The sequence below is a fragment of the Chamaea fasciata genome, unplaced genomic scaffold, assembly GCF_029207755.1.
Source record: "Chamaea fasciata isolate MVZ Bird 193981 ecotype frontalis unplaced genomic scaffold, bChaFas1.0.hap1 SCAF_5, whole genome shotgun sequence".
Classification (NCBI taxonomy): Eukaryota; Metazoa; Chordata; class Aves; order Passeriformes; family Sylviidae; genus Chamaea; species Chamaea fasciata.
Genome location: NW_027094090.1, coordinates 73,570,720 through 73,596,840, shown reverse-complemented (window position 1 = coordinate 73,596,840; position 26,121 = coordinate 73,570,720). Strand labels below are relative to the sequence as shown.

The following is a 26,121-nucleotide window of genomic DNA, read 5'->3' as shown; positions in this document are numbered from 1 at the left end:
ACTAAGACTACTGCCCGTTTTGAGAAACTCAGGTCTTGTATTAATTTCTTCCTGTCATTAACTTTGCCTGTCTCACCAGTATTTTCTGTAGGATGTGAAGTCATCTCTAATATTGATTGCTGTGTATTCCAAAGCCCAGATCAGTGTCAGCTTGCATTAAGGTGTAGTTAGACCTCTCCCCTCCTCCTCAGCCCTCCCCCTTCCCCTCAGTGCTTTAATGCTGTAAGTAGGTCATTGCAGAACTGGAAGCTGTATTTTTTCCTTCTCCCCCATGTGGTTGCTGGAATACATTTAATTGCAAAGCAGAGCATCAAAGCTGGAGTAGCCCAGCTCACCTCCAAAGGATAATTAGTGACTCTCTGCTAGTACAGGGTGCTGCAGGGTGAGCTGCAATTGGAGATGGATAAATAAGCTGGCATTTGGAATCCTCACGTTTTTAAAAACAATTCTTCTTTGAGACTTCAATAGATGTGTGTTTTCCTGAGCCACAGCAATGCTTGGACTCTCAGCTCAAATGCTCTGATGAGTACACAGGGAAGTAATGCGGACATGGATGTCTTCAGTGCTGTATTTTGGAGGCCTAAAACAGAAAACAGAAGTAGCAAGCTAAGGCTGAGGAGGAGGAGAGAAATGAGGTTTTACTCTAAACTGTGTCGGGTGAAGTAGAGTTTGGCTGTAAAAGTTTAGACAAACTCTAGGTTTAAGTATAGAATAAGAAATTAGGATATTGAGAGTGTCTTCTCAACTCTGCTAGGAACTTCCTAAATTGTGCCCTGTATGAACTTATACAGTAATGTTGTTCCCCAAATAAGGATTATAGTATTATTTTAAGGAATTTAGTAAATCATTCCACTTTAGTCATTATGAGATAAACTGATAAGCATTGTCACAAAAATCTTTATTTACAACCAAAATATAGTACCTCATTTTGCCATTTTAAGCATCATACCAACATATTTTATGGGGTTTGGCTGAATTTGGGTTTGACTTGGGTTTTTATGAGTGATAAACTTCCCCATCTTAGTCATGAAGATTGTCTTAATAATTGGACAGTTAAATGATGGAAGTTTTACCCGGAATTCTCCTCTCCTGCGGCCATAAATGCACATGCTGTCATTCATCACTGGAAAGGGCTGTATCTGCAGGGACAACCTGCCACACATTAATACTGTTAATTAAGCTTCATTGGCAGCTACAGCCAGAAGATTTTAATCCAGATGGCTTCCTTTCAGGTCAGGAAAAAAAAATATACATGGTCCTAAAATTCAAAAAGTTAACTTTTACCTATGCACAGGATGTTGAGCACTCAAGTTCCCATTAGATGAGAGGTTTGGACCAGAGTAGAGAGTTTGGCAGTGCCCATCGGAACTGAGGGGGTGGGTCAAGTTCAGAGCTGAGGTGAATCTCCCTTGAGCTTGTGCCAAGCTGGAAGTGACCGTATGTGTTGTAACTCCTTGGAGCAATTATATTAAGGGTCTTTATATGGATCTTTATCAAGGTTTGGAATAAAGTACCTGCTGGCTCTTGGCTGCTGTACTTTACCCTTTTTCTGAAATAGGGTCATAATTTCATGTGGTGGGTTTTTTCTTGTCCTGGTCTGCCTTGTCAAAAGCAAGGCTGGTTTATTCACTTGCAGCTGAATACAGATTGAAAAAGGCAGGAAAGTTTTAGCCCAGAGTCAAAGGCACCCCTGCTCCACTGGAAATTGTTTAAAAATGTGTAGACTGTTCTCTTGTTTCACCATCAGACCAGCTTTGCTTTATTTGGACATAAAGCTTCTCAGTTCCTGAGTTTTCTGACTCATTTTTCTGTAGGTTTCCAATCTACCCTAAATCCTTTGGATGTCTTTTTTTCTTGCCTTTTGAAAGCCTGTCCCTGGATTTGCTACTATCTCTGCTGGCTACAGGCTCCTTTTTGTGCCTTAATTTGTGGAACAGAGTAATGATGTTTTCTTCTTTTGTAAACCCCTTGAAGAGTCAGAGCTGAAGAGCGAACTTGCTATTATTATTGTTTTCTTGCTGTGTGGAAAGCTTCTTTTCTGTGGCAGAAATAATAACAATCATTCTTCATTAATTTAAATTACAGATGGAACATGGGCAGCTTCTGTGCAGAGAGAGCAGCGTGCAGAGTCAGGCCCTGGGGTGGTACAGCTCAGCATATTCCACTGGAGGGGCTGAAGCTGTGATTTACAGCAGATAAGCATTTACAATACCTCTGAAAGCCCTCTTCACAGTCTGTCACCTGCTATTGCAGGCTCAGCAGCAGGATAACAGGAAGGATAAAGAATGATGGAAAGGCTTGTTTTCTCCAAAAAGAGGAAAAAAGAGCTTGGTCAGAAGAGCAAGGCATAGGTTAGTCCAACCGTGCTCCAAGGATCAGTGGCTCCAGACCCTGTCCAATACTTGTCATTCTGGGCCTCTTGTAGTTTTTCCCAAACTTTAGGGTCTGATTTCCAGGCCAACATTCTGGGCACTGGTTAATGGGAAGAGAGCGTGGCACCAAGTGCACTAAAATGAGTTCCCTGAGTCTGTGCAGCATGGATATCCTTCCCTGGAGGCCAGGATAGCTCCAAGGTTTCCTAGGACAGCTCCTACCTTTTCCACCCTGTCCTGATTTGGAAAGACAGGTGTCTGCTAAGCAAGGCAGGAGCCTCCCTTGGAAAGAAGAATGTTAACCCCCTTAACCCCTTCCCTCTGAATTACTATAATTTTGAAATTAAGGGGATTTCAGGCAAAGATATGCGGATAGGAATAACAGTTCTTTACTAGGAAAACGAAAATAAAAATGTAGTAGTACAAAAAAAGCAAACAAACAAAAAGAAAACACTGACAGAGTCAGAATACAGCCTGACACCCTGTTGGTCAGGGAGGTGGTAGCAGTCCAATGAAGTCCTTCTGGAGTGACAGATGAGGTTCTGTTGAAGCAATGATCCTGAAGAAGGGTGTAGTTTTCCTCTGAAGGTCCAGTGGTGGTGAGATGGGTCTGGTCTTCCTCTGAGAATCCAGTGGAAAAGGACTGACTGTCGTGTTCCAAATCTCAGGTTTTATCCAGGTAGGAATGTTTGGCTCCACCCCCTGGGTGGAGCATCTCCCAAAGAGTTGATGCAATTTTATCAGTCATGCAGTGAGCCTCGATGGCCCATTAACAGCAGATATCCTCCAGAGGGAGGATGAGTCGTGGAAGAGATAAAGAGCACTGCCCCACCTGTTTTTAACAGCTGGTAATAGAATACATACTCTTGGTTACATCTTGCATTGCAACCTAAGACACACCCACAGCATTCAAAGCCAACCACTCCTGGCAACGGCATTGCCATGTTCCAGTCCCTGGCTCTATTCCTGGATATGGTGGCAGCTGCAGGATGGGCAGAGGAACTTGCCTGTGTTGGCTCTGAGCTAGCCAAAATATCTTGCAATTTCCCTTGCCCTTTGCCTGGCTGGAGCAGCTCAAAAAGAGCAGATGGCTTAAAGTAAATTGGTCAGTGCTGGTTTTATTATTCATTCCGCTGTAGAACTTTCACATGGAATCCATGGTTTGGTCCTTGCTCTAAAGAGATTTTGGGAGGAATTATTTGCACATAGTTGCAAAAACAAACTGTTGAAGAAACAAGGTTTTTCGTATTTCTGGTTGTCTTAGAGTTGAGATGTGTAATCTGCTGTACTTCTAGCTGAAATTTTCAAACTACTTTTTGGTATTAATTTTTACTTCTTTTTTTTTCTACAAATATTTTTGAGGAAGAAAGTTCAACTGTCAATAGCTTTTTGGTTTTCAACAATCACCTGTAGTTCAATAGCCTTAGAAAAATACAAATTTTGTTTATTTAAAGATAGAATTTAAAAAAGGGGCATATAATATGTGCTTTCCCTTTAAAAGCAAAACCTTTTTCCCTAAGGTGTGAAAACCTGCTCTTCACTTGTCTTCAAAGACAAAAAATGTTGAATGACCTTATTTAGCAATCATTTTTGAAGCTGTGTTTCTTTATTTTATATTTCCATTGAGTACCATGGAAATGTAGTTATTATTTGCTTATACTGGCTGAAATGCATAAGATATCTCTGACAAGAAAGTGATGCTCCCTTTTCAGTGGATATCAAAGAGATGCTTCATCATCTTAACACCTTATCTAACTAATTTCCTTCCAGACATTGTATTTCTTTAATTCAGACTGCAAAAATTCCACAGATTTTCCATTTGCTTATTCTTTCAGACATCTCCTGCTCAGGTGATAGATCTCTCTTTCATAAAATCAGAGATCCTTTAAAAAACTGCAGGTTTCAGATCTTCAGGGAACTGCCTCTTGGGCCATAAAGAAAAACCTGAAAATTATGCTTTTCTTGTAAGGTATAATTAGACCACTTTAAAGAAATCCTATTATGAAATAGGATCCTGAGTTAGTGTACAAAAGCACATTAGATGTTTCCTTGAACTGGCTTAGAGAGCACAAATGATTATTACTACTATTATTATTATTGTTAGGGCAGTTGATGTTGTAGCATTGATGTGTCTTTACTTTTTTTCTGAGGTCCTTAACTAAGGCAGAGCTAATCATTTTCAAAAAAAATAAGATTTTTTTCTCTTTAGTCCTGCAAATAATCTTTGTTGCATCTTAAATCTGAACTTTTTCTAGACAGAGAATTTTTTGGCTATATTGTATTCCATGCTTGATATCCATTCAGTACAGGAAATGGAAGTACCAGAAATGCAGTGGGAAAATTGGATGAAGAAGTGTAATAGCAGAAAAAGTATCTGAGATCATCAGCTGAAGATTCCTTATATACCATATTAATCTCAAATGGCATAAATTTGAGCCTGACTTTTGATCCTCAGCCTCTTCGGATGTAAAAAAATCTGTTTGAACAGATAGGATCTTTAAGTGCTTGTAATACATATATATGGCACATTTAAAATGATGCATTTCCTTGGCTCTAGGGGAGGTTTTTTGTGATCTCAACATTAAAATAAATAAATAAATAAATTTGCATTTCTGAGTCATCTCGAGCTGTGTATCTCAGGTCTTGTTTTATGGATACTAAAAATTATAACAAATTCACAATTTTTCCCCTCCCCAGAGTCTAAGGAACAGAAGCCCCTCCAAAGTCAGCAGGAGAGCTAGCAGAATATCACTGCCAATTTATGTATCACCCTTGACCCTTAGAGGTGCACTGAGGTCCACTCTGAACACACAGGACTACATGTACCAAAACTCAATAGAAAATTCTGTATGATTTTTGTACATGGTCAGACTTCCCCTGCAAAATAAATGTAGTCTGTTGAGGCTGTGTAGCTAAAGCTGGCACAGAGACCTGGCACTGAAGTAGAGAGTTTTGTGATCATCTAGAGAAACTTTATTCTAAAGTTTTCTGCTTTTGGTACATAAACCACTTTAATGCTGCACTGGTGCTGAAAACTTCCTTTTGCTGTCTGCTGACTCAGCATCTTGATAGGGGTGTGGAATGAAAAAGAAATGTCCCCCACCTGCATGAAATTTAAAGCATTTTTAAAGTCCTTCCTCCTGCTGGAGGGCTGGTAAAATCCTGAGGAAATAGGCAGTCTCTTCTTCCATTTTGGGAGAGGTTAATTTTTCTATGTATTAATTTTTCTTCTTTGAAACTTTCTTTTGTAACTTAATTGACCTGCTGTGAGAAAGGAGCTGGGTTTTGAGGCTGCAGTTAGTGCTGATCTCTGATTGATCCATGGGGGCACTACTGACTCTTAATTCACTTTGTTGCCAAGTGCTGAACCTTCTTACCAAACAAATTTTGGTTGTCTCCTTTTTTAATCCTGTAAAAAAGAAAAATACTGGACAAAATTTGCTGCAGCCTGGTTGTATCTTGTTCTCCACAACAGCTGCAGAAATTTGAAGGGGTGAAATTGGTAGGGAGGTGCTGTTTTTAATGCTGTGAGGAGTATGACATGAATGCAGCAGTCCTTGGCAGCAGTTATTTATGCTAACCTCAATACAGACAGTAAATTTAGGTCTTCCTGTTTACTCCCAGCACAGAGTATAAAATGCTGTAGGCTCTGCAAAATGCACACTTGTTCAGGTTGCTTCACATTCTGTATCATTGTTGGACACCCTCATGATCATAAAGGGTTTGACTGTATTCTGGGGATTTATGTTCCCTTCTGAATACAGACTCCATTGCAGGGTATATATCCTCTATAAATGTCTAAAGAAAAATAGAATATTCTAAAGCCTTGATGGGCAAAGCCCTTTATTTAGCTAACCAAAAGGTTTGGGATCTGGAGACACACTGCTTTTTATTTTTTTAAAGTTGTAACATGAGGGTGTGTCAGGATCAGGAACAAAAAGGTTCAGAAAGGCTGAGAGCAGTCACCTATAGATCACAAAACCTGACCTAGATTGTCAGTTTATCCTTTTTAGTCTTCAAACTTACATTTTTAGCTGCTAAGACCTTCTTCTGTCAGATTTTTTGGGGCTTGGGGATTTGCATTTATTTTGAACTAGTCATCTGAATACTCTGTGGTTTTATGGGGATAGGCACATACACACGTATATAAGACGTTCTTGACAGATTTGCTGGGTTGTATCACATACACTGTTTCATGCTTTTCTTTTCCTTCTGTGGTATACATTGTTTTGTGCTGTGTCACAAAGGATAAATTGGAGGTGACAGTAAACAAGGAGCCTGACTTAGTATCTTGTACGTGATCTGAGGGCAATGTCGATTCCATCTTTCACGGATTTCCCTCAAGATCTCTACCTCAGCCTCAGATGTGCCAGGGCTAAAAAATGCTTCCTGTCAGAACCCAATCCCCTTGCACAATAAAACTTACAGATAGGCTTGCAGCAAACTACATTAGAAATGAGTCAGGTTTCCAGTGAAAGTAGAATAAATTCAATCAGTTTAACGCAAAATGCAAAATTAGTTTCCAGCTGCAGAAATGCCTTCTCCCACCCGTCCTGCAGAGGGAATCTTTCTTTTCAGGGCAGAATGTTACTATCCTGATTTACTTTTCACTTTGGGATAATAATATGTGTGCAAAATCTCTCCTGATATGCCAGCATACACCACATCATGTGCCATGGTAGAACTTCAATCATTGGATTCTTTTTAGTTTTGTTGTAAAAACCTCATTGTTTAGGGGTTTTTTTTGGTGGTTTTTTTTAAGTGCTCACCTTGCTGTGAATGGAATCCAGTTTCAATCCAGCTCTATGTACGCAATAGTATGATTGAATATTAACTGAAACTGATGCATAATTATTATGGGGTGTTGACAGATAATTTCCATGGAGGAACAGGACTGTGTGCAATTAAATTGCTGAAGGAATTACATGGACAATTATCATATATTTTGGGTAATGAAGAAATGCCAACTCACTAAATGGATGTCTTCTGAGTAAACAGTTATGTTCATTTCAAACCTCATTTATATAATGAATGATATGCAAATTGCATTTGGACTGTAATAGATACAGCTCAGGTCACCAGCTTATTTAAAATACATAGAAATAATACAACCCCTTGCAGATGTAATTAATGGAAAGCACCAAATTTGGAGCTTATGGCCTTGAAAATGGGAACCTTAACTTCAAAAACTGGTAGAGTTATTTGGCAAATTGCTGCACAGCTTCACCCAACCTTCTGCTGGTCAAAGGAATAAGTTAGTCTTCCCACTGCATGAGACTTTTCACCTCCTTTCTTGACCTCCTTAACCCCAACCTGTCTATTTCTTTCCTCCCCTGAAATACAGCAGGCTCTTAAGGTCATTTTTCCCCCTCCCCAAAGTTATTAACTCTTGTGGATAGGGGCCACTTCAATTTTAACTCCATCAGGTGTTTCACAAGATCACTGATTTTTCCAAATTGTGCCCTACCAGAAATGGTGATAAATCATTTCAGGAGCATTTTCAGGCTGTGGAAGCAGCTGTCCCCCAGACAGTCCATGACTAACTGATCCCAGTGCACAGCAGTTTCTCTCAGGTTCTCTCTCAGTGATTGCATGTGTCTTGTCACCAATTTTTTTCTTAGATTTTTATGGATTGATCATCCTTGGCAATTCAAAGGCCATTAGGATGAGGACATACAAGCATGCAAGCAGATGCACTTGAACTCTCCCACTGTTTCAGATGAAATTCTTGGAATGTCAGAGCATTTTTGTTCTGACAAACAGAACACATCCATATGCACTACTTGCGGTACAGGAGACCAGGCTGAGACAGAAACCTTTTAAATAGCAAAGTTCTTAATTCCATCTTTAATTACTAGAGGAAAGGTTTAAGTGCATCACTTAAATAGGTTTAAGCTTCAGTGTGGTTTTTTTTTTTTGAATTGACAAAGCCAGAGAATTGACATTTTTCCATTTAAATCAAAATTTGAAGGCTTGAATTCTAAACAATTGTAGCAATTACAGAATGAACCTTGTAGTGGATATGGGTGGCTTAGAGTTCAGAAGTGCACTCTAGCTACAGAAGCTGCTCTTGGATTTGAATATTGAGAAATTTGGGGTTATTTGGCTTCAGGATGGAGAGGAACCATTAACAAAGACAAGAAATGAGTATGGGTTTCTGTGTGGGAAGAGCTGCTGGGTTTGACTGACACCTAGAAAGCTGTCCTCTCTGTCCTTCCTCCTGTTTGGAGGACAGCAGGAAGCATCTTCCTTTCCACTTTCTCCATTTTTTTTTTTTCCTGTGAGAAAGCAATGCATTTCCTGGAGGTTTCTTTTTTCCCTCCAACCTGTCTCAGCTCTCTCACCTCTGTGAATGCTGCTGATGAAATTTTCCTGCTTTGTTTGGGTTGAATTCCACCACATCAGTCATCCTGTGTGCAGGAAAGACAAAAATACCTCTGAAATGGGTGGTTTGATCCACCTTTCTTGATTCCACTGAGACTGGGCTAAAGAAATCTAGTTATTGTGGTTTCAGCTCTGTTATTTACCCTCTGAGGGGGGCCTTTAACCATTTGTTTAATATGTGGTAGTTTACAGCCAGCCATTATTTTACCTTTCCATCCTCTAAGCCAGCAGGAAGCAACACTGGCTAGTGCTATCCCCATGCTAATATACCTGACCTCTCATCAACCTGTATGAGTACAGGGTTCTGTTAATCTCAATTAAAAAGCATCTGTCTGGCTCACAGCTCCTGTAAAAGTACCATCAAACAAATCCTTCATGTGTCTTCATCACTGCTCTGCCTGTGGAACCTCTTAATGGGGCAATTGCCAGAGGAGTAGAGTGAACACTTTGGAATTACAAAGGACTCTTCTGGAACTCAGTGTTAATAGTTAATTAAGCTAAGTAAAAATGTCATTCAGTTAAGGGCATAGGTAAATTTAAGAGATTAAATGTTGCTTTTCCCTCCTCCTTTTTTTTTAAATTAAAATCAAGTCCCATTGAGGATCTATGTCTTTTGGATCCATATCCATCCCTCAGAAAAGTCCCCATTCTTCCTTGCATGCAGCTGTAGACCACTGGCATAGTATGGGATGCTTAACCTAGGAGCTGTTATACATTGCTTTAGACTTTATTTTCTTATTAGAGGAATGCACTAAATTTTTGTCAAGAGGACTGTACTGGGAGGGCTGTAGTAAGCAGGGAACATTTCTCTCAGCCTGAATCTTGCTAACTAGAATCAGCCTTGAGGCAGGTTGACCCCTGAAGTCACAGGTACTGCTATTTTGGCTAAGTTCTCACAGAGGAATCTGCATCAATGCTTCTCTGTCACTCTTGCTCAAGCAGCAGGGTAGGTGACATAAAATGAATAAGCCACATGAGTCATTTACACATGATACTGTATTTATAGCAATCTTGTGAGGGCTCATTAAGATGTATTAGAAAAGTGCTTTGATGTTCTTCAGTGAAAGATACCATATCACAGAAATAAAGAACATTTTCCAATCTTGATATCAGCTTCAGTAAGTTCTTCAGTTTAAGACTGAAGTGCTCCCAAACTTCCTGGGTAACTGAATTATGGCCTAAAAAGTCTACGGATTGAGCACTTCCCACTTTACATTTGTACTATAAACCACACAGATTTTCTCATCTTCCCCAGTCAGCTGCAAGAGCAACAGTAGACCCACATAATTAACCAAAAATATTCTTTTATTGCTATTTGTTAACATAGTCGTTGGGAGTGTAGGGTCAGCTAGTGAACCAAAACAAACTCCTTTGCTGCTGAATTGGGAGTGGGAGGGAGCGTGGTGGGGGACATAACATGAGTACAAATTGCCTTTTCTCTTCCACTCTCATTTGTTTTCAGGACCGAGCTGCCTTCTGAAAGGGAGAGAGACAGAGTTAAGGGAGCAAATTGGGATTAGTCACTGCAGCGGTCATGCACAGAGGAACACATGATTATTTCAGGCTGATTTTTCCTGGTCTCTTGTCAAAAAAGCTCTGTTTCTGTGCACAAAAAAAGAGGAAACTTAGCAGAAGGATTTTCTGGGCTGCCATGACTGACACTAGAAAATAGTTCACAACAAAGGCTTTTCAAACAAAATTATTGGTGGGGTTGTCACGTTGCTTCAGGTCAGGCTCTTGTGTGTTTAGGATGATGATGTCCTTTGCACAGAACAGAGGAGAGGCAAAACCCTTATCCTTTTGGGGTGCAAACAATGAAAATTAAACTGGGTTTATTATCCCATAGCTGTGCTGGATGGCTGCAACGCAGCCTGAAAGAGCAGTGAGAGCTCCTGGTAGGGCTGGAAACCTTTTGGACAGGTTGTGGGATGAGGTAACCAGCTTAGACTCCACAGGAGCAGCATCAATCCACATCAGTCAGGAACAAGAAACAAAACAAAACAAAACAAAAAAAAAAATACAGAAGAAAGAGAGAGAGTGAAGAATGCAACACAGATAAATTGATTGGAGACACAAAACACTTCTGTTTCTGGCTTTCAAAAATCAATTTTAAGAGTGAGGAACATAAGAGCACACCATATGCAAGTTTTATATGAAATATGCTTCCTATTTATGTAATTTTTAAATATATACATGAAGCAAATTGACAGAAGCTGTTGAAATTTATTACAAACAAATATTAAATTACAAATTATTGATATCATTATATTGATATATTAGACATTAATATTATGTATTAATATATTATGTATTAGTATATTATACATTTTATGGTATCTATTATATATTATGTGATATCTATTATATTATATGGTATATATTAATATTATTACAAAATATTAAATGTATTACAGATGTTATTAGACATTTATTTATTACAAAGTTATTGTATAGGTGGAATTCTTGATTATTGATGGTAAGGCAGTATCTTTGACACGGAGCAGTAGGGAAAGGAGCAGAAGTAGGTACTCATGTTTCCTGCCATTGGCAGAATAGGAGGCAGACAATGAGAAAGTGGCATCAAATAATGGTAGCAAAAGTATTGAGTGGAAAAGGATAAAACCGTAGTCTGTGCAGTGAAGGGATTCAATGTGAAAGTTGACATCATCAAAACACACAGGAAATGTGTTTCAAATATTAAGTGTTCACTTCAACTCTTAATTATCAAGGATAACAGGGGCTGGGATAAACGAAAGTCAGGAGAAGTAAAACATTTATAAACAGAGCTCTAATAACGTAAGCAATGCCTCCACCTTGAAAACTGACAAACAAATGGGTGGTGTTGAACTGAAGCCAGCAGAGGAGGGCAGAGCCAGAGTGGCTGGAGCTGGGAAAGCCTCAAATTTGATCACCCAAGGTGCTACGACAGCTCTGGTGGCTCCAGGGGTTGTTATTCACAGCAAATAATGCTGTGTCAGGCCCCTGCTGTTTCTCCAGTTTCCAACATGGCACATACTCACTAAAATAGACCTTTGCTGTTCCCAACCTGGTGCTGCTCCCACTGGAGAACAAGCCCTCTCTGTTAATTGAGACACAGAGAAATGTATTTAGCTTCTCAAATTACTGAATCAATTTTTTTTCCCTCCTTCCTCCCCCAACTCCCTTGGTTTCTCCTTCTGCCAGAGATCCCTGTAGCAACAAAGAAGTCAAATGGCACATTTAAGGCAGATAATTATTTCCTGGACGGTATTGGGTTTTTTCTGTTAGATATGATGCCTGACAATTAAAAATTCAAAGAAAAATAAAATCGGAGGGGTATTCAATTAAAGCCCTCTTAAAAGAATAAATCTGTTTTACCAGTACAAAATCCTTCTTATCATTTTTTTGTGTATGTAGAATCAAATCAATTAGTTCTCACAGTTGTAGCTTCTTCTGCCCTTTGAGGAGTTTTGTTTGAATTATAATCATTACTCTATCTGTGCTCTTGGTCTTTTTCCCCAGGTCCTCATTCCTGAGCTGCTTTTGCTAAAGCATTCTGAAATTTCTAGGAATAGCTCACATAAAATATTTACAATGAAACAAAGCAAAACTAACCATGTAAGATGTGGACATCAAATATATTCAAAATAATTTCTCAAAATATAAGTGTGAGTAAAATAACGTGCAAATTTTTCAGCTTCAGGTAAAATACTTGAGGTGTCTTAAAAAACAAGAATCAACATTAGCATCAGGTATATTCAGTTCAGATTGGGCAATTGTGTTTTTCTGATCTGCATCTGAATGAGAGCTACTGGCTTTTCTAAAATAACTTAGTAAAACAGCATTGCTTTTTATCTTCCAGCTTCTGTTTTACCATGGGTGGATGCAGACTGGTTTGGTTTTTTTTTTTTCCTGGCAGAGCTGTTGTTTTGTGTGTTTGCAATTGAGTATTTGTAACGTGATTGTAGCATATTTCAACCAAGAATGAAAGTGCCTCAATGCAGCTTTTAACTTTTTCTTCTTCTTACATTTTTTTAACTTTTATTACTCAGTTTGGTGTGGAAGATGGAGCTGCTCTGCAAGCCCTTAAAATTCACAGGCAGCACAGTGGCTTGTGGGTTGAAGAGGCTCCAGTGCTCTGTGCTGAACTGGGCACATTACTGGGCCTGGTTTTTGTGGGGTTTTTTGGTTTTGTTTTTGTTTTCCCTTAGCACGGCAAGAGGAAAAAAAACCCTTAGATTTGATATCATACCTGTGCCATTTCATAATCATTCTTTAGATCTCAAAAAATCTTCTGTTCCACCACAAATTCTTGTCAGGTTAGGGAATGAGTAATGAGCAGCGTCTGAGATAAGAGTAGTGATGTCTCGTAGCGGTGCGAAGAGGGAAATTTTGAGAAGTTCAAACACATCAGTACGAGCCTCATCTGAGGGAATGAAACTGTTATGTGCTCATAAAGATCCCTCTGAACTGCAAAGCCATCCAGGGCTATAAAGATGTAGCTGTTTCATTCTGTTTCTGCCCTGCGCGCCTCGCGAACAGTCGGTGTGGTGTGACTTTTTGATTTCACACTTGTTAATTGCTGTAGGTTCCAGGAGCATGTGCCAGTTTTGTTTCACAGCAAGAGCCCTGATCATGAATGACTCCTCGGTGCTGCTGTGCACTTTCAAATCTATTCTAGGTTAGCCGAAAAAGTCACACTTTATGGCAGTGTGAGGCACTTGGAAAGAGGCCTTTTTCCTGACAGAGGTTACACCAAGACAGTGTGTTGAGATAATAATAGATTTCCCAAATCTGTATTCATCTGCACGTGTTGTTTCCTACATTAATGGGACTTTCATCTGGCTCAAGGAATACAGGACAAATTATTTCACAAAGGTGATATGTCCTTGTACTGTTTCTCCAGTGAATTGGACACAAATAGGTTTTCTATTACCATCAGTCATGCATGTCTCCTTTTCCCCTCTTTCAAGTAGAGACAAATGGGGGGAAAAAAAATCCGAGATTTCCCCAGCTTCTCTTTTGACCGTAGCCAATACTAAGACCTTGCTGCTCTTCGGAGCATGGTCTCTAGTCTTTGGGTCTAATTTTCTTATTTAATGTAGGCATTCTGTGGTTGTGTGCTACTTTACAAGGATGTGGATGTTTTTCCCTGCCTGCCTTTTTGGTATGCAAAGTGTGAGGACTGAATGAAGAGCTTACAGGGCTAATAAGGCGAGAAAGAAGAATACTGTCAAGCTGATTACAGTTTGTTCATAAACATGGAAATTCTTAATGCAAGCATGAATGTTCACTTTCACATGCATGCTATAAGTGTTTGCAGCAGCAGAGATAAGGACAGCATGGCTAATTTTGTTGCCATAGGTAAACACATTTTTTGTTTATAGACTGAGCTGTGCCAGCTGATTGTGTTTATGGTCCTAATCTTTGTGGTAATTTAAGTCAGTTTTGCCTGGTGCTTGAACTCTGAGAGTGCAGAGTCTATTACAGCTGGTGTTTCATTAAGCTGTGGAGAAGCTGTTGCTTGCAAATGACTTTTGCTGCTGTGAATTGCAGGGAGCTCAGGGTGCTGTTAGGTGATGAGTTTCTCCTCTGAAGTCTGGGGGGGTGGATAGAAAACTTGATGACTCACCAAGCCTTAGGTTTCCTCTGTATGCTCTCCGCACTTCTTTCATCACTTGAGAAATCATCACAGAGCCCTGCCCGGAGCTACAGTACTTGATGTAACTTATTGCCAGCCACAAAACCAGAACTCCCAAGAAACACCAGCCTTCTTCCTTGTCTGCTGCTTCAAATTTCTCCATGCTGGTGGGAAACAGCTTGGTCAGGAGCACACTTCTGTCCATTGACTCTCCTGACACCTGGGTTAGGTGGCAAAAATTGCATCCAGAGTAAACCTCAGCTGAGAAAAAACATGGTAGACTGATCCTGATAATAAAGAAAGAGCTTCCACTGCTGTATGAGCACACTGGCGTGGAAGATGAGGCAAAACTGAATGCTGTCAGTAGGGATGTGGCAGAGAATAAATAAATAAAGTAATTAAAATTTAAGAGGGCTATAAATAACTAAGAGAAACCACTCATTTGGCTTGGAGATGAAGCTGCTTCTGCTACCAGAGGGGCTCAGTGCTGCCAGTGTGCCTTTTCCTACATCTTTCTGTTGTACATGGACATGAAGGACTGTGCTGTGAAGATGGGGAGGTTTAAGGGTGCACATTTAACTAAACATAAAAAATACCTTGGTGCCCAGTTCTGGTTTTCTGAAGGATATTGTAGATATTTATCTGTGTTACAGGACACCATATACATTTACAAAACTTTTCTGGGGATGTTTTATGGTCACATTTAGGAAAAAAGAGCCACGTCAGTTTTGTAATTCTAAAGTAAAGGCAGGTTTGCTCCCAGGAGGATCATGAAAAATATTTTGGTTAAGTCAGAGTTGGGTAAGACCTTAGGCAATGTATGTATTGCATGAATTTGAAGTGCAGGAAGTTGATAAGAGAGATTTGTATATTTACACTGCAGTTAGTGAGAAATTACCACATTAAGACCAGTAAATGGCAGTCAGACAACCAGGCTAAATGTATTTTTTGCCTGGATTAGTATAATGCAAAATGCCCAGTGCTTATGTATGGAAGCACCACTTGCTGTGAGTTAAATAGAAGGCCAAAGAAAAAAAATCCATGTCATCATCCTTCGTCCTTAACCCTCCCTTTCACTAGCAACAAAAATACTTCATAAAATGGAAGAAGCAAAATACAGCATAAACAAATACATGGTGAACTCATATCTAGAAGCTAACTAGGAAAAAAAAATCATTATCACTTTTAAACTGTGCATGTTTCTAAATGTCAGAATGATAGGATTACATATTGCATTGTCTAGCAGCCTGAAAGCTTTTTATATTAGCAATGAGTTAATGCCCATGAAATAAAGCTCAGTAAATATTTACCCTAGAGTATGTCTGGGAAAGGCCATGTTGACTCATTTAAGGTCATGCTGTTTATAAATTCATCCTTTTCAGAAGACACTACGGAGGTTTAGCATCCTGAGTTAAAATGAGGAAACAGCATGCCAAAGATTTATATTTTTGTTTTATAGTCAATTCTACTGTAGGGAACAGACTTCTCATCGCTGGTTTCCACACAGCCTTTTCTCAGCTGATTTCATCTCTCAGTTTATTGAGCCTTCTCTTGCCTGGCTAGCCATTGTCATGCCTGGGGAAATGCTCTGTCAGGTATTAAAAAAGAAATAGATAAAGGAAAGCTAATGGCAAAAGTTTAATTCTTTCAATTCTGCACTCACAGGGTACGTAGGTGCCAAACCAGACAGAAATTTAATGTGTATGATCCCCATACCATTACTGCTGATATTAGGCTGATGAAAGTATTTGTAGTGGTTTGACTGTGTCCCTCTTGGCCACTGAATAACTGCCAGAAGTAAAAACCACATCACCACAGCAGGGAATAATAATTTCTGTGTGGAGAACACTAAACCTGCAGAACAGGAAGCTCAGCATCACCTAAGAGACCAAGACTTCTATTATTCTTTGAATGACTTTTTAGCAACCTCACTTCATAAAAGACTCAAAAACAAATTAGAAGGAAGTTTCAGGGGGTTATCACTCTTTGGCAGCTCCAGAAAAGAGACCTTGATCTCCTGATTGATTCTTTGTACTCAGGGCCTGCCTTTGTCACAGAGGCAAAGGATTTATGGACATGCTTACATCTTTTGTTGAGTAGCACCTTCTGTGTGCTTAAAGTTATTTGCATTGCTCAGTCATGGCCATCATGCACTTTTATACTGCTGAAAAAGAGAATAGCTAAACAAAATTTAAACCTTATCAATTTGGACAAAAATAGACTAGGAGCCATAACACCTAAAAATGGCTTTACAAATCTGAGTTGCAGCTGCCATCATACCATGCACAGCTGTTTCTGGTCTCATCTGGCTCTTGATGTTTAAATAGAAGGTGCGCAAGCATCTGCAGAAGGCAGCTTTTTTAAGGTTAAGTGGATAAATCAAAATCTTCAGATCTCTCTCTCCCTAAGGAGTACAAAGAGAACCTAGATGATAAGATTTGACTACACACCCAATTTTTATTATGATAAAATGAAGCCAGATTAATCCCACACTAAGCAAAAAGTCTCATCACAAAAGTTCTGGCCAGCAAGTCTCTGAGGTGTCCTCATTTAGGCCACAGCAGTCATTGTCCCCTGGCCAGTCTCCTCCTCTGGACAGGTTGGGTGGCACTTTTACATCTGGAAGGACTTTTCAGCAGCTGAGGGTCCTGGCTTCATTTCCTGAGCTCTTTGTGTTCACTCTTCTCTTTGGCTTCCTTCAAGTCAGCCTGTGGCAGTTGTGCTAAAAACCAAATGTTTCATACACCATGACCAGATAAATCCTGCTGGAGCTGTCCCTGCAGGGCAAGGTGGCTGTGACAAGTTCTGAGCTTTTGCAGAATTGCAGTTTGGGAGTGTTTATGGCTTCTGAGCAGCACGTTGACAGTGTGACAGAGCATTCTTCTGTGGGTATGAACTTATCAGATTGGTACAAATGGCAGAACTGAGCCCAAAGCCACGCTAGGAATGAATTGAAAATCAGGCTGTAGCTACAATTGAAATGTTCTGTGTGGATTTGCAATTGACCCTGTGCTGTACAGAGTTACAGAGCTCATCTCTTGCCAGTAATCAGGGAAATGGCACTGTCAGCTTGCTTCCATTTGAGCACAGGTTAGAGAAAAGCAAAAGAAAACCCTATCAAGCAAAACAATCAGTCACACACACTCTCTTTACCACAGAAATTCTTTAGCAAGAAAAAATACCATTCATCTGCAGAAACTATATATAAATAACAAGAGAAAAATCTCAGCAGCTTGTCTGTTAAACTGGCTTTTCTTGCCAGTTTAGAGAGCACAGGGACACCACAAGGTAATCAAAGTGCAGAACATCAGGCTCCGCTTGGATCTGAAAACAAAATAAACCTGTGCTTGAACCTGAGTAAACAATCTTTTAGGGATAGCCATAACCACATTACAGTTATGGCTCAGGGAAGAAGGGTAGTAAGCATTAGAATATGAAAACTGCTGATCTGGATTTAGACTTAGGTTTTCCAGACCATGCCATGACTCCTGTGACCATTGAGGAAAGGGTGGTGGGTGTTTGCAGCTTTTTTTTTTTTTTCTGGGGAGCCAAGGGGCAGGGGGTGATAGAAAAATGACCAGCAATAAGGCAGACCACTTTTTTAAGGTGAGTACCAGACCAAAGTGAAGTCAGCAGACTTAGATGGGGACAAAGTGTACCCCACATCTGCCTCTGAATTCTTCATGTCACAAAACCAGATTTGGAATGAGATTTGTGTTAGTTTTGGGGGGTTGGTTGGTTTGTTTGTTTTTTGGGGGATGTTTGTTTGTTTGTTTGTTTTTGTGGGGGTTTTTTGGTGTTTTCTTTGGGGTTTTTTTGTTTGGTTTTGGTTTGGTTTGGTTTGTTGGGTTTTTTTTTGGTGAATGCATCCCAATTTCAAATTTATTTCAAAACCTCTCTAGTAGTCTCAGGATTTTGAAGACACTTAAGGGTACTGTGGTGCTTAATCTCCTTTTAAAAACATTTGCAGATATGGAACAAAGAATTAGGATTCTGGAATAGCCCCCATCTGCAAGTAAATTCATTGTGTTTAATTTGTTCTCTTATTATAGATCAAGATGGCGGGGAAGAGAAAGTCTTGTTCTCTTCCACCATTTCCCCTTACGTTGCTTTGTGATTACAAATTAATTTGATAACCACTTTGGTCTCCTATTTCTCTGACAAGTGAGAACTCTTAACTTCCTCCCAGTTGAGCTCTCTATAGATAATGCAAGTAGCAAAGCAGTGCATTCTGCCTTTAAGAACTAGTTCCCTTGTGCACATATGAAGGGCATATATGCACCCTGTCCATTCAAAATTGAGGCATTTTCCACTCTTGTAGCACCCACCAGGTCAGTCTCTACCCCTCTGTCATACTCTCTGCCAAAGGATGTGGTCTGAAGTTCAACTGACTCCAGTCCAGTTCATCTCAGCTACACAACCCTGCTGGTTTCCTCACAATGCAACATCAGTCTTCCCGTTCTGTTGAACATCAGAAATTTTCTGTGTAACTTCCTTGTGTCACCTTTCAGCATCAGGCACTGTTCGGGAGCTGTTTCATCATCAGAAGCTTCTATTACAGACTTCCATCACTGGCAGAGGTGAATCCACAATTTTGGAGCTGAAGGACTGTATAGCATGAATGAATTTGTCCTTTATCCCCAAACTCCACGCCTCCAGTGTTCCTTCTCATCTTCCAGCAGGGCCCTTTGCACTGTAGGACACCTCAGAGATTGTTTCTCACCATGGAAGGAGAAACTTCTTTCTAATAATCAAATTCTCCAAAATCTACCTTAATTTATGGCTCATTAGTTCACTCTGCCTTCTCCTTCAGCCTTGTCATGAGGTGATCTGTTCCTCCTTCCTTCTGGGATGGACAGTGAAGTGTAATTGCAGGGATTTTGCCCTGTGGACAGTCTGCTGTGAGAGCTAGTAATTGCTGGAGAGTGTGTATGCTCTTCGGGTAGTGTGTACATGGAGTTTATCTTTCTCTTCCTTTCCCCCTACTTGTTCTTTTTGGGATTTAGCAGGGGATCCCACCAACACCTCCCACCTGGCATATGTTCAGCTCTGATCATTTTACGATTGGTTCACGCAGAAATTTGCTCTCATTCTTGTCCCAGAGAAAAAGGATTGACTGGAGAAGGGCCCTTTGTGTAGAATTAAGGGATTTGAGGTAATGTGATATGTTTCCTGTGCCCTTTTTCATTTTCTGTTATTCACATACAGGCTCAAGAGGGAAGATGCATTTTAATTAAAGCACAATGTTCATCTGGCATGTGTTTGGCTACATCCACAGGGGATGGCTGAACTTTAATTGCAGAGGCTCCGTAAAGATCTGAGTTGGGGAAGGGAACCAAAATCATGTTTTCTTTCAGCAGAATTATGCTTTTTGGCATAATTTTAGTGCTAGGAAAAAGCTAAAAATCTAGAGTGGAGAGAAACCAAAGCTGTATCTCCCTGGGTGTGAAATCCTGTTGTATTTGGGGTGCACATGTGCATTCAGGATCAATAACTGGGAAAAATGCCATCCTAGAATCCTAACTTAGTTTTCAACTTTGTTAACATCAAGGCTTCTGAATCACTGTGCTTAGGTTTTGCCCTCTGGACTAGAAAGGTGGGCTGGAAGTATATATTTAGCAATAATTTAGCAAGTATTGGACATGTTAACAGTGGGATACATAAGATATTAGCCTTACTGAAATTAGCATTCTGGAATCTACTTAATGCTGTTGTAGTAGCAGTTGATTGTGTGAAGAAATATTTCCTTCCAGGTTATTAACTTCAGAATGGCAGCAAAATGTGGTGGACTTGTGCACACCATAATGATGTTTGCTTAAAAATCCCCACCCCCATGTTCTGCATTTGTAGGCAGAGATGGGAAAAAATACTTGTCCCTTTAGAGCTGTCTCCCAGAGCAAAGAAATGTGGAATCTCATTTATAAAATATGACCAGTGGATTGTTATTACTTGGCTTTTTGAGGCTTAGAATAGCAACAGGGCTGAGGACACTATTCATAGAGCAGAATGCCAGAAATGATGTGTTAACCTGAATCACAAACCATGAATTATTGAGAACTGAAGCTTTTGCTATCTTTTTACGTGTTAAAATATTCCTTTTTGCATGGAAAATCTTAACTATAGAGATTTGCATTTTTTTCCCATGGAGTATTTCTTCTGAAGAGTGCTTATTAAGGGATGATCTTTACACAACCTGTGGGAAAGTGTAGACAAAAACAAAAGCCTCAGAAATAAATATCTTTTCCAAAAGTCTTTACATCTTTGTCAGAAGGTTGTAACATTTTTGTTCACGCTTTTGAAGATTATGTCAAACAACCCTTTCCCCATGCAGTCAGCACTCAAGTCTGCTCCAGAATTCACTGGAACATGTGGAAAGCTTAGCATGTACTTCCCTAAGTTCTTTAAGGATGTCTTCACCTATTTTGTTTAAACTCTAGGAGCTAATAAAAATAGCTAGCAATTCCAAGGGAGCATGTTTTGCAATACTCTTTATTTCTTACATGCTTTTTCTGTGGTTGTACCACTGCATGACTGTAGCAGAGGGCAAGATCCTGAAATCTTGATCCCAGTGCTGTATTTTTTGTAAGACTTGGACTGACTGCACCCAGTGATAGAGGACTGCAGGAAAATTGCCAAGCTGGGACCATCAGCCCTCTGGCTGCTTAATGCATTTTCAAAAGTAATTCCAGCCCTAGATGAATCCACAGGTATTCTGTCTGAAAAGGTCATCCTGGCTTAGTCATTCCATTTAAGTACCTAAGCTTAAGGAAGATGACTCGTGGTGAGAATGAGTCATCATATGATTTAGAGTGAAATTAGCATTATTGGCCACCAGGACAAAATACATCTTAGTGTGGTAGAATCACTTATGAAAAAGGCAGTATTTCATCCTAGAGGTCTGGATATAGTGTTCAATATTTTCTTGCACTTGTATGGATGTTATTTTTGTCCAACATCATACAGTAGGTGATGAGTTTGGTACCTAAGAAGTAGGTCCTCATGGCTTTAAAATTTGCTTCTGCTTTGGGATTTCAGATAAGATCAGCCCACTTTGAAAATTCTGTGATGCTGCAGGATTTACTCTGTAAAAGCTGCCCGAAGTCAGATTTGTTTGGGATTTTAGTTCCACTTGTCTGGCAATAGATAGTGAGATGCAGTTACCAGTACTTTAATTTTACAGAGCTGATGAGTGTCCACAGCTCCTCTTAAAGTCAGCAGAACTTGTAACTACTCGCACTTCTGGTAATTGGGTTCTGGCACAATGTGTTTCAGAATGAGGCATTCAAAAGCTAGAGTACTTAAAATTAGTGGTTGTTTTGCAACTTTGATCTCTTCCTCATGTGTAAAACTCATTCTGTTATATGGAAATAAACCAAGGATATAAACTTCTGAGAAAAGGACTCTGAGCTCTACTGCACACCATTTATTTTCCTATTACTTTTGGGATATTGTTTATTTGACATGTTGTATATCTCCTTGCCTCCCCTTCCTTTTTATTTTAATTGGGACCTGGTTATTGGCTGGAAATTTCACTAACATGACTCATCCCTGCGCTAGAAGTGACTGTGAACTGGCATCACATTGGGGGATTTATTTCCCCCCTCTTTTTTTTTTTCTTTTTTTTTTTTTTTTTTTTTTTCCTTCTAAGTGCTTTATCGTGGCACGAGCTTGTAATAATAAACTAGGAAGGAAGTTGGAGCTAATCATTTGGTTCTGAATGCACAAGCCTGCCAAATTTCCCCATAGGCATGAAACAGCCGCTCAAGCTGTGACACCAGCAAATTAAATCCTGGGGGTAGCTGACCAGAAGTAATGAAATGTGTATTTACCATACTGATGCTGTCAGTCTTAAGACACACTGGCTTTACAATCTAGTTAAGTGGGGCACGTTTGTCACTTCCAGTGGTGCTTAGAGAAAATACTCAGGGTTTTTCTTAGCCTTCTTTTCAAAATCATTAGCCCAGTGCTGCCTGGCAACCCTGATCTTGTACAAACAACTTGAAGAAAGGATGACCAGAATGGCCTGTCCTTTTAAAACACTGCAAGTGAAATCCATATTCCAAAGGAGATAAATGATTTTGTCTCATGACATGTTAATTGCCAATTCTTTTTATTGATCTTTTATCTGCCACTCCAGCCTCAGCAGATAGGCCAGAAGTTGTTTCAAGAGCCAGTGGGGAATAAACAACAGATGTCTCCCACAAACCATGTGTCTCATGCATGCAGAAGTTGGAAAGCCTGTGAGCACACAGAGGTGTGGAAGAGGGACACAGTCACTGGAAAGGAGCCACTCAAGAGAGGGATGCATCTTGCAGATGGGCACGGTGGTGGGTTGGATGGCTGCTAAAGAGATGGCCCTCAAAAACTGCATCATAGCAGCAGTGCTTCCAAAGCAGCTGGACACAGGCACACGGATAAGGGAAGCTATCATTTCACAATCTCCACGTGCTTAAGGTGACAGAGGATTAAAAAAAAAAAAAGCTATTCACCCCAGACAGGTGTCATAGGTAACAACAGCAAATGTCTGGGAGTTTATTTAGCTAGCTAATTGCGTGAGAACTGTTGAAGAAGGCTTGTGAATTATTCGCTGAATGGTGCTTGCTGTACACAAAAACATTGAGGGGGAGAAATGAAAGTACAGCCTTCATCAGTAATACAATACCCATGGAAAAATCAAAGAGTAAAATCACAACCCATATGAGCATTGTCTGAAAGCATCTAATTAATCCTAGGAATGTCCATGACTCTGCAATTACATGCTTTAATTTCCAGCTGTACTTGATTAGCGTAGCGAATGATTTCTAGTACAACCAGCTATGAGGAACTTGCTTTGAACAGTTTGTTGGCATGTATAAATTCGTTTGGCACTTAGGGCTGGTTCCTCATGGCAAGGTAGGCACGTGGAGTTAGTGCTGTGGAATTCAGTGCCAAGGCCTAGGGAAGGCCAGGATAATTTTAGAGACAACACCATTCTGTTATAAATGATCAAGAGCCAATTCAAAATCCAAAGATTTATTTAGCAATTTCAAAAATCAATTTTGAAATGCCACGATAAATCAGGACAACATTGATCGAACGCTGGGTGGACAGCCTGGCAGCAACAATGGTGCTCTCAGGTATGGCCACCAATTCGGAGTCCCAGGGTAGGAACTTTATACGGTTTTTCTGCCCTGAGGCAAAAAGCACTGCTGCTTCAATGTCCTTGATTCCTCGAGGGGTGTTCTGAAAGGATTCCCTGAGGAATTGAAAAGAAGTCCAGGAAGAGTCATTGAATCTTCTTTTGGGGCACTTGATGAAGTTTTCTGCTAGATTTTTCGTAGCAATCCAAATCAGATCCTTGAGTAGCTGCGAAGATGTGGACCGCCCCTGATTAATGAGTCATTTTCACGTTATCACTTCTGTTTATGTTGCAAATGTCGTGGCGGCACCTCTGAACTAAAAAAAAGACTTTGGAATTCTGGAGACACCCTCTGACTGTCTCCAAGAATCCAGGTTTTTAATCCCAATGAATAATTTTCCACATACAAAATTTTATACGCGAATTTTATACAGTACATCTATTACAAATCTTTTTCCTCCAGTGAAGCATTCAAATCCAAGTCTGTGGAAGGTAAAAACCCACAGCCTTCTGTGGGATTATACATGAACTTCAAGCTTAGTATGTAGAAATAACCTTACTGACTCCTTGCTTGGTCTTGGAAGACAACCATTGTTTCTGTGATACAATAGTGTGTGTGGTTTTGGAAAGCCAGCTCACCTGTGCCTTCCTTCTCCTGTCTTCCCACATCAGGAGAGCTGAGGCAGGATTGATTCCACATTTTCTTAGTGAAAAGAAAATAGGAAGGAAGAGGATAAGAGAACCTCTACTTGGTTTCGACCAGATCTAAGCATAATCCCCTATTAAATGTTTGAGTCTGTGTGAATCCAAATGCTAGACTGCGGATTTAAGGCAAAATACAACAACTTGAAGGGTGGAATTTTGATCTACTCAAGGGTAAGCCTGTTGAATTCAGCTCAGGCTGGGGATAACACATGGGAGCTTTTATGTAGCTGTAGACTTACATTATAAACCTTTTGGAACAATGGCTTTGCCATCTGAGAAAAATTACCCATACTTCCGCACCAAAATATTCTCCCATTGATAACATTAACAGATACAATTTTAACAACTTAAAAGTAATTTTTTAAAAGACTAACCAAAGTAAACCTCAAATCAGCAGCTGAAGTTGCATTGTCTCTACTTTTAATCTCAGGCTTGGAGCTGTCTAGACAGGTTATCCTATTTGGGTTGGACTGATTATAAGCTTTGTGCCTTGTTCTCCTGTTGGATCAGAGGAGTGGGTTTGCTTAAGGCTTTTGTCTCAAGCCTGTGGCTTTGCCTCCAGAGTGGTGTAACCTTAGGTGCACTGTAAATGTCAAAGCCCAATGATGATACCATGAATACATGTAAAGAAAGAATGCTGCTGTTTTAAATCTTACACTTCTAGAACCAATTATTTATTCTTGGCCAGTTTATTTCTGCTGTTGTTTTTGCTGTGGGTGTTTTTTTGCTGGTTGTTTTTTGGGTTGTTTTTGTGGGTTTTTTGGTGGTGTATTTTTGAATGCCAGAAGTTGGCATCACCATATGTGTGAATTTCAAGTAGGGATCCTGGCTCTTGCAGCATAAATCCCAGAAATATTCTTTTCATGGAAGTACTCCCACTAAACAAAACCACGAAAAAGTAGGAGGTAGTCAGGCTGCTAGAATTAATCTCTGAAGGAGGTGTCTATCTCTCTCTGATACAGGAACAATTTGATGGAAGGAGAAGCAAACTAACCTTGCTTTCCCACTTTTCCCTGAGAGCTCTCAGCCTGTGAAAAATGAAGGAAAAAAAACCACTGTGGAATTGGGAACTTAAAATACCAGATATTACAGATTTCACTGGGGGTAAAAGAAAGTTGTAAGCTATGGTGTGGTCTAATAAACAACAAGTCAACACTCTAAAGTAAGCTTGAACTTTTCCTTCATTAATTAGCATGAATCTGTTTTGAAATTCCTGTAGAGAACAAGTGCTTCTCCTGACAGCTGGTATGAAATTAATAAAAAGGAACGTGTTTTCAACTGGCAGTGGCTTAACATGTTCATGATACGTGAAAACAAGGTTAAATGGCTTCTTTCTCTCTGCTACTAATAAAAGAAATATTGAAAATTAAATGCTGTAGCTTAGGAAATGAAAAGTGCCAGCCAAAACTATGGACATAGTGGTGAGAGCTGCTTATCACTTGGTACTTGCTGAAATGGGCGTATTTGGAAAAGCTTAGGCAGTACCAAAAATTATTCTTCAGTTGTAGGCTTTCAGAATATATTGCTTTGAGGAATATATGATCCTGTTTCTGCAAGATAAAAGAGTCTTGATTTAATCACCTCTTTCTTGGGGGATTTAAATTACTTTGAGGCTTTACTGGAAATCCTCTTGCCCCTGATACCCTTTACAATCTCATGCTTCTTCTGCTCTACTTCACCTTTCCTCATGAAAGGATGACAGAGGCTTTATTCCTCGGGATGTCAGGAATGGTGTACCTGGAGTATCAGAAAACACACAGCAGGATCCAGCTCTGCTGCAGAGAGACTGGCCTCTGATAATCAGATACCTCTGGACTTTGGCTGACTGTGAACTGTAGCCTGAAATAATTGCTCCTGTTTGATGTTAACTCTCCTGTAGAACATAAGATATAACTTTATTGCAAATATGAGTGTGAAATAGG

General features: G+C 39.9%; 1 protein-coding gene across 1 annotated transcript in view; it reads left to right on the top strand.

Moving 5' to 3' along the window:
- The window catches only part of PTPRO (protein tyrosine phosphatase receptor type O), a 144,591-nt gene that overhangs the window by 54,859 nt on the left and 63,611 nt on the right, over positions 1-26,121 (top strand). The gene's annotated exons all lie outside the window — the stretch shown is intronic.